Genomic DNA, 9,245 nt, shown 5'->3' with positions numbered 1-9,245 from the left:
CTAAAAAATCTTTCAAAAGCTAAAATTATTCTCAATAACTGGATACAAAGAGATATCTCAATCTTTGGAAGAGTTTTGTTAACCAAAATGGAACTGCTCTCTAGATTTGTTTACCCAGCCTCCTCGCTAGCTATCCCACCTCACTTAAAGAATGTAATATTGCAATATTTAACTTTATTTGGAAAAATAAGCATCACTATATTAACAAAAATGATTTAGTTCACAATTACGAAGGAGGAGGATTAAATGTTATTGACTTAGAAATAATGAATAGTGTTTTAAAAACTCAGTGGTTAAAATCTTTTCTTTGTAATACAAACGGCTTATGGTTTACTGTTTCCTCTTCAATATTTCAGAAAGTAGGTGGTTTGGAATTTTTGATTAGATGTGATTTTGAGTTGCACAAATTACCTCTTAAATTGTCCGCATTCCATCAACAAGTTCTCCTTTATTGGAAGTTAGCCTTTTCCCACAATTTTAGTCCACACAAAAACCTGTATTTGGAACAATCGCTTTATCTTACACCATAACAAATCTTTATTTTATGAAAATTGGATTCAATATAATATTTTTTCCCTGTTGGACATGATGGACAGCTATGGTAATGTTTTCAATTACAATGATTTTTGTTTGAAACATGGATTTGTATGTCATCCTAAAGAGTTTTACACAATTGTAAATGCCATACCCAAAAACATGGTGTTACTAGTAAAGAGTATTCTTTCACACTATTCTGTGACATGCTCTCTCCCTTCTCCTTCTCTCGGTGAATTATCTATTAGAGATCATAAATGCAACAACAAATATATCAGAAGTGTTTTTATTGATAGCCTTCATCCAAACAGAATTAAACGTTATTATATTTTCAAAGATTTTAACCCGGAGGAGGTGAAGGAATTGAGAATGAATTATCTTACCTTTCCAAGTCTCCCTAAAATGAAAGAAGTTCATTTTAAAATTATAAATGACATATACCCATCTAAAGAATTCTTGAAATCTAAATTTGATATCGGAGAAAACTCTTGTCAATTTTGTGAAACGAGTATTGAAACCACTGAACATATTTTTTATTATTGTAATCACTCAAAATTGTTTTGGTCTCAATTGTACAGTAAACTGTCATGTATTATTGCATGTATAAATCCCCTTGAATACAAACAAATTAAGTTTGGTGTACTTAAGAAAGATTTTTATATAGAAACATCTCTTAAGAAACATTTTATATACAATAGTAAGTAATAACTTCAGGAGTCTTAGATTGTGCTTGTCAACAGCTCTATAGAATTATAAGAAAGCACAAAATGAAGCATAGGCTGTGCTATAAAAAACAAAACAAAGACATTGCTGAAAAATAAAGTACTATCTGTACATTGACCATGTGCCTGTGTTTTAGTCGTTACAGGTTTCTGGCATATCGCTCCTTTGTGAGCCGGTGCTGGGGTTTCCTTGGCCGTCGGGTACGTGTCGTGATTCCAGCCTGTGTGGTGATGAGGGTTTGCCGTGAGTTTCCAGATGATCAGGGCAGATATGTTGGTTTCCTACCAGCTGATGATTGAATCTGAACACCATGGTGGAGATGACCTCCTCCTTGTCTGGCCGCTCATACTCCGCACAAAGGTCTGGTGGTATGGGTATCTTAAGTACCTCATCCATGTATGGAGCAGGGTCCACAAAAACATGCTCAAATATTAGGTCCTGCAGGTCATCTAGGTACTCTGTGCAATAAAACAAAATTTATTTGTAGATATTAAAGTATTTTACCCTAACTTTCAGGAAAACTTGCAATAACACTGTTAATTTATATTTCATTTTATTAAAAAAAAAAAATTAAAGTAACTTACTGAATGTTGGTGGTGTCTTCACTTGTTTGATCGTGCATTGTCCTTACCTGGCCTTTGGAAAGTTCACTTTGAATAGTGGATGTCCTGTTGATGATGTTGCTTGTGCACGACCAGCATTTTCATTGTAATGAAATGCAGCCAGGTATAGTCTGCAAGTGCACAGACACAATTCAGGAAAATAGCCTATAGTGATGTAAAGTTATTTTAACAGCAGTTAAATTACCTGCACAACATTCCAAGAAATGGGAACACCACATTTTTGGGGGCAAACCGTAGAATGACACTAAGAAATGACTCCAAAGATGAAGTCTGGTGATGTGGACTTAGTTTGGTGATGTCCTTCAAAATCCGCGAGTTTGTCATCACTTTCTCCAGCTTGTAGAATGCCTGAGTTCCTATGAGAAATGATACAAAAATTGCATTAATTACAACTAATAACTTTCATTTTAGGTTATTTACACTTCGACTAACAGTCAAATTTGCATGTTCCCTGGAACACGCTGCCAAATACTCCTGATCCAATTATCTTTTCCAAGTTATAGAGAGACTCAAAGGACTCTGAAAAACAAACAGAAAAATATGAGACAATTATTAGCTTGCTAGATCCATTGTTTTATTTAAAAAATATCAGTGCTGGTCAAGCAACAGTAAATGCGGACATGTTAAAAACTTGACTCAGTTATGCATGAAATAGCAAAATCTCTATCTGAAACCTTTGCACTGCCCAGCCTTATTTCAGTCTCACCTGTTGAGCTCTTGTTCACTGGAGAAGCCTCCACGGCACCCTGAGCAGTTCGGCCAGTTGATGTCTCTGTTGGCTCGACAGGAACTTGACCCGGCAGCGGAGGACACAGAAACCATTCGAGGCTGTCGGACCTGTACAAACCCTGTTTAGCTTGGAGGGACCAAGCTGAAGATGACGTGATGCCCGGAGAAGAATCTGTGGAAGCAGTTCTCCAGGATCTGGAGCGGCCTGAGGATGGAACATTTCAGACATCAAAAACTGTTTTTGTTTTATTTATTTTTTTATAATATTAATTATCAATTGTCAGTGGTCAGTGGTCACATTAAATTGTTACTTTGGTTTCACTTTATTTTGGTCCCTTTAAGACATTCTACAAGTCTATAAGTAACACTGCACCTACAAGTCTACTAACTCTCATTAGAGTATTAGTAGAGTATTAGTAGACCGTTAGGGTTAGAATAAGTTAACATGCAGTTGAAAAGTTACTTATTGTCAGTAGAGTGTCTGCTGATCCATTGTTTTATTTTAAAAATGTCAGCGCTGGTCGAGAAAATAATGTTATAATGGGGGAAATAATTTTAATATTCTGTAAAAACAAGCCTTATTTTGAGTGGAAAACAAGATAATACTGTTTAAAATAATGTTGTACTGACAGGGTATTGCATTGTTTTTATAAGCTATTTGTTTTGTGATCTCATGTTTGAAAGATATTCTAAGTATATTGTGAGATCAGTGTTATAAAAGGTAATATAGGAGGGTTTCTTTTGAGTTATTTTTGTCTTATGAATATAAAACATCGCCAAAATAATTAAAAGATTAGTGATATAATTTTGTTTTTCAGAAAAATAATTCACAAATCTAATGACTAGGCAATTTTAAATCCTATTAAAATAATAGGATTTACACATATTAATTCCATTGGCTGGTCCAGTAACCAATCGCATTGCATCTCGCGTGGGCCGAGGGTCCGTATCTGCTTTACTTTTCGAAATGGATGATCCCCATGGAGGGAGAACCTGGATTTGTAAAGTTGGGACGGTTGTTTTATTCTCAACGATATGAAAAGTGTTGCCACTCCCATTTATTGCACATTTTCCCCCAAAATCATATTGCACGACCCATAAATATGCAGGCAAACGCGGTTGCCTACTATATCAGTCGAGCCAATAGTGCGGCAAGATACTGATATAGGATTATTATTAACCAATCAGATGTAGCTTATTTAGAACAGCTGTTACACGTATGATTCAGCTATCGGACACGAGCAGCAGCAGCAGCGGCGGCAGCAAATTGACCATCACCAAAGACATTCTTTCTGTGATTGTAAGTATTCATTTTATTAGAATATGATATCTATATAAAATGTTTGTTTTGTACGCTGTGTTTTTAAGCGTCTCGTTAGTGTCGTTTTAACTCTTGTATGGTGTTCGGGTCTGTAGGACCCGGTTTCATTTTTTATCAAGAGAAAAATTATACGATTAATTATTTTTTCAAACTCAGACTCATTGGCCTTGGCTCATTTTCTGTGAACAATATATATCTGAACACATTTTCAATGACCACACACTGTACTGACATGGGTAATACAACGTAAACATGGTTTATGGAACTGCCGATGATCACAGCGTCGCGTTCCGTCTCGCGTAGAGGGGAGAAGCGGTTCCGGGTGGAGATTGGGAAGGCCGGGAGGCGATATTTTTTTTCCCAGGATGGTAGGGGAAGACTCATGAATATTCATTAGGGAAGTCATCCCTGATTGGTCTGATGATCTACCCCTAACCCCACCCCTAAACCTACCCGTCACTGGGGGTCTTATGACCTCCCTAACCCCGCCCCTAAACCTACCCGTACTTGGGTACAAAGCCCACGGCTTTGGATTCCGTCGTTGTCGTCGAGTATCGTTCGAGAGAACAACCAGCGCTGTATTTCAGTTGTTTTCCTCTGTGAACATGCACTAATGGATGTCTGACAATTTCGTTGCTTTTTGGAGTTTTCAAATTTAAAAACGTCAATAAAGACCGCTGCAAAGTATAACACACCGTTGCCATGAAAAACAGAGCGTTGCTATGGATGCAGGATTCTAACCGTAGAGATGGAACGGACTATTTTCTTTAGCGGAAGCAATACAATTGTTTTTAAATCAATAAACTCCTTTTTAAATCAATATTTTGTGTCAAATTATCGCGTCAGGGTCCTGATCAGGGTCCTGAACAACCGCCTCGCTCTACATTATCCCTTACATAATGTTAAAATGTAATTTATTCCTGTGATGGCAAGGCGGAATTTTTAGCATTATTTTAGCATAATTTTTTTTTATTACTCCAGTCTTTAGTGTCACACGATCCTTCAGAAATGCTGAACATGGTGCATAAAAAAAACATTTTTGTGGAAACAGGGACACCTGCACGACAACAAAAAAAACCGTGAATTTGACTTGGTTACATGAGACTCGCCAACAGCGGTTACACAAACAAAACTAGACAAGAGACGATGGAAACATGAGAGCTATTTATACACTAAGACTAATGACTAACAAGAAACACCTGTGAACAATCAAGACAGTCAACCAATAAGAATATGAGAATATACATGGCAGGTTTCCACAAGGTGTGTGTGTGTGTGTGTGTGTGTGTGTGTGTGTGTGTGTGTGTGTGTGTGTGTGTGTGTGTGTGTGTGTGTGTGTCTGTCTGTCTGTGTGTGTCTGTCTGTGTGTGTGTCCATCTAAGTTCTGGAGCAGATGCATGGAGTTGTCATGGAGTTACACTGCCATCAAGTGTTAATGTTTGGAGCTGCAATACATTTTACAAACTCTAGTGATTCTGTGTAAACCCACAGAGTGGAAACATTTCTCCAATGTAATGTTCCTTGAACGCCCTGCTCACACTCCACTGTGGGATGTCAATAACCTCACAGATGGGATCCCAGTCCTGCAAAGGAAATGCCTTTAGTTTGATTCTGCTCCAGAAAACTCACTGTCTGTATTAGTTTGTGTCTGTGTCTGGCTGATTGAGTGAGTGCAAATGAAAGCATTATAAAGAAAGAGCCATGAAGCTGTGTAATCAAGTTTCCTATTAGATATGAGTAAGGAGCTTTCTTTACTGATGCTAAGGTCAAGGGTTCAACTCCAAGGGAATACACAAGTTGGTAAAATGTACACCTTCAATGCGTTATAAGTTGCTTACAGCATTTCCAAAATAAATGAATAAATGAGTTAATAAATATTGAATACATACATTGAATCACTATGAAGGTGAGATATGCTTAAAGAATTCTGCACGTCTCAGCTGGATTTTCCCATGAGATTCCACACATATCTGCCATAGAGGTCAACAGGCCCAGTTACTAAAATTTATGGAATACTTCTGTCTTCTCTCACTTTCATTCCCAGGAACTGCGTTCACATGCACAATAATATTCTAATATTAATCAGAATAAAAAAAAAAACAGGTTAAATCAATATTTTGGTTTCTTTTGGACATATGCTTGTGTTAATATGAATTTAAATACATGAATGAGAATCAAGAGTTATTCAATTCTTTCTTCAAAATGCTAAAAAGTATCACAAAAAAAGGGAAGATTCTGCATCTCCTCTCTCTCTCTCTCTCTCTCTCTCTCTCTCTCTCTCTCTCTCTCTCTCTCTCTCTCTCTATTCCGCTATCTCCTACTGGTTCTTTGCTGTGGTCAGTGTAAATGAAAGCTCGTAATCTTTAACCTATAACAAGCAAAACCAAAACAATTTGATTCATTTGCACAGCTCTAAATCTAACGCTGGGAAAAATGGACCTGAAACAAGCCACGAACCCTAAAATTAACATCAGTAACCACAACATGGAGCCTTAGTACCCTAAATTTAATAGGGCTGTTATGTTATGTTATTATGAGACCATAAAGCTTTTAAGTGCCTTGAATTGTCATCTGTAATACATGTTGTGTGTGGTTTGCTGTGTCTAGAGCAAGAGAATTACCATTAAGATCCTTTGATTCTTTCATGGGGAAGAAAAAAGTATAACCAAGAACAGGAATAAACAGAAAAAGAGTATAACCACCACTGTTTTGTGCTTCTTCTTCCTTTTTTATAATAGCTGATTAGTCAAGTGGTTTCTGTATGATTTTACCATTTTTCTGCAGTGTAGTGTTTAATATACTCGTTTAAATGCGCTTAATTCCAATAAAATGTACAAGTGTTATTTAATCTGTGTGAAGTAGCGTGGTGAATGCTGAATGACTTATACAGTCATTGAGTGTGTGGTTTTTTTGTGCGTGTGTGTTTTTTGCCTTTTACTCTTTGCTGCTTAAAGGGGTCATATAATGCCATTTTTGTACAAGCTAATATGATTCTTTAGGGTCTAAATTAAAAGTTTGTAATATACTTTAATTAAAAATTCTCATTAGTATTGTAAGAAAACACTCATTTTACCTGGTCAAAAACAGCTCTGTTTTCAGCACGCCGTTTCAGTGCATGTGTCTTTAAATGATAATGAGCTTTGCTCACCCCGCCCCTGTTCTGTGCATACACCGTTTGTAACACAATAACACAATAACCATAACGCCTTGTTCATTATAAACGTGGGATTATGAATTATATTGAGAACGTCGTACATAGAAAACATGCCGTAATGTACCCTGAGTGTAAACAGCCGCATTCATCGTGAAGCGTGCAGCAAGCGATTTGCAAAGAGTAATATAAAGGTTAACAAAACGTTACACTCACTTCAGTTCTTCTGGAGGTGCAGCACGAACACAAATAGTTGGTACTGATCCTTTTTTCAGGAGCAGCTTCTTAGCAAAACCAGTTTTATACTGATCCTCGTTTGTAAAGCAGTCTGGTGAAATGATTCCTGCAAACATGACAGCATGGACGACGTTGATCGTGGGGAATCCCGAGGGAATCCCCACGTCAATGCTTTGGGAATATTCCATCAAAACATCAAAATGACTGCTGTGTTCCTTATTACACCCAAGAACAGAACGCCACAATCGCTTAGACGACGCCATTCTTCTCCAGCATATCAATGCACTATGATGACAGACAGCTCGCTCACGAGGGAGGGCGGGTCTGTGTTGAAACGCTGCTGTCAATCACAATAGTAGGAGGGGCGTCGATTTTGTGACGTCACAAAATCGAACGGCTTGATTTCAGAGAGGGTCAAACATATAAGGAGATTAAAAAAAAAACACTGGATGGATTTTTATCATTTTATGATGGTTGTGTACAGGCACTGCCAACACACATTTCAGTACAATCAACTTGTAAAAGTGCATGTACCATTATATGACCCCTTTAACACTTTCAGTGTATTACTTGGAAAATACTACATTTGTTCATATTTCTGCTTTAAACGGCACTTTTAACATCTATAATTTAAAGAAAACTCTTCTTAAAGGCTAAATCATTGCTTGCACTTTTGTCATGAAGGCCTGTGTGATTTAGAGTAGAGACTTAATTAGGAAGCCAGACTACACAGATACATTTTATTTTGCGCTATGCATGTACATGTGCAGTTTTCAAGCTACAAGTAAGTACTCCATTCCAAACATAGATCATTTCTGTGCATACATTTCAGTACACAAGTTATAATTATTGTTGTATGTGTTTAAGTGTTTAATTTTGCATGAGTGCTATTGCAGCTGGTGCATAGAGTGGTCAATGGCTCTGACTTTTGATTTATGAATGTGATGTCTGCACCCCCACCTCGGTGACCACATTTATCACTACATCCTCTTAATCTGTACCCACATCCAGTAAAAAACATCTTTCTTCTTTTTATAACCATTCTTGTGTGGACTGTATTTTTCAGAAATGTAATTGGTATTGGAGTGCACTATAACATAGCCTTGTCCTCTGCTTTCCGTGCAAGGATCAAATCAGTCTGTTCACTAAAACGTCTCTTGAGCTCTATGAAATAGAGAGACTCACACCTGGACAAACCCGCTCACCCTCCCCACTGCAGCATGGCTCACTAACACACCACTGTTTTTCCCATCATCATAATTCTCCATATGTTTCTTATAAGGGCAGCGGTAATGGGCCAGTGCTCACTGCTATCATGTGCAACAAGTTTTGTTTGGTCAGTGGCTCTATGTTGGGTTACCTACCTCGATGTGCGCTGCTGACTGCTCATACGTCCCAAAAAATCATTTAGAGCTACCCACTGTTATCTGTGTTTCTCTTTGTCTGTATATTTAATTTTACATATATAGTGAGGTCCAATATTATGAGACCACATTGAAATCTTTTCATTTTCATTTAAACCTGGATATTAAAAATTTAACTTAAGTTCATATTGAGGTTTAGGATTTTTTTTTTTTTTTTTAAATGTATCCGTATTGTTGTTATGTAATTACAGTAAATTAGAAAAAATGAGAGATGAACATTGTTGTTTAATGCTATTTGCTCCTCTCACTGTTAAAATCTAGGTTTGTTAATTGAATAAAATAATCACATTAAACTCAATAATATATACAACCATATGATTTCCCCCCAGTTTTTAAAATTTTTAATTAAATACATTTATCAACAAAATAATACTGTGATCAATAAAATGTTATTGTGTTAAAAACTGTTTATTTATTTTATTTTACATTTACAATGCTAAAATAGTACATTTTGTATAATCTTTTCTTTCAGATTTTCTGTGGGCCCCCCTCTTGTAGCCCCC

The 9,245-nt window shown here is 36.8% G+C and overlaps 1 long non-coding RNA gene across 1 annotated transcript; it reads right to left on the bottom strand.

Annotated features, from left to right (window-relative positions):
- Nucleotides 1-1,324: 1,324 nt before the first annotated feature.
- Nucleotides 1,325-2,285, bottom strand: LOC311068926. The gene is made up of 3 exons (XR_014603447.1): nt 2,065-2,285; nt 1,842-1,990; nt 1,325-1,715 (listed from the first exon to the last, which is right to left on the bottom strand). It is a non-coding gene; the product is annotated as an uncharacterized lncRNA (long non-coding RNA).
- Between the last annotated feature and the right edge of the window lie 6,960 nt (nt 2,286-9,245).

This window comes from Abramis brama (genome assembly GCF_963993115.1).
Source record: "Abramis brama genome assembly, chromosome: 18".
Lineage (NCBI taxonomy): Eukaryota > Metazoa > Chordata > Actinopteri > Cypriniformes > Leuciscidae > Abramis > Abramis brama.
This window is presented reverse-complemented; position numbering and strand designations above follow the sequence as displayed.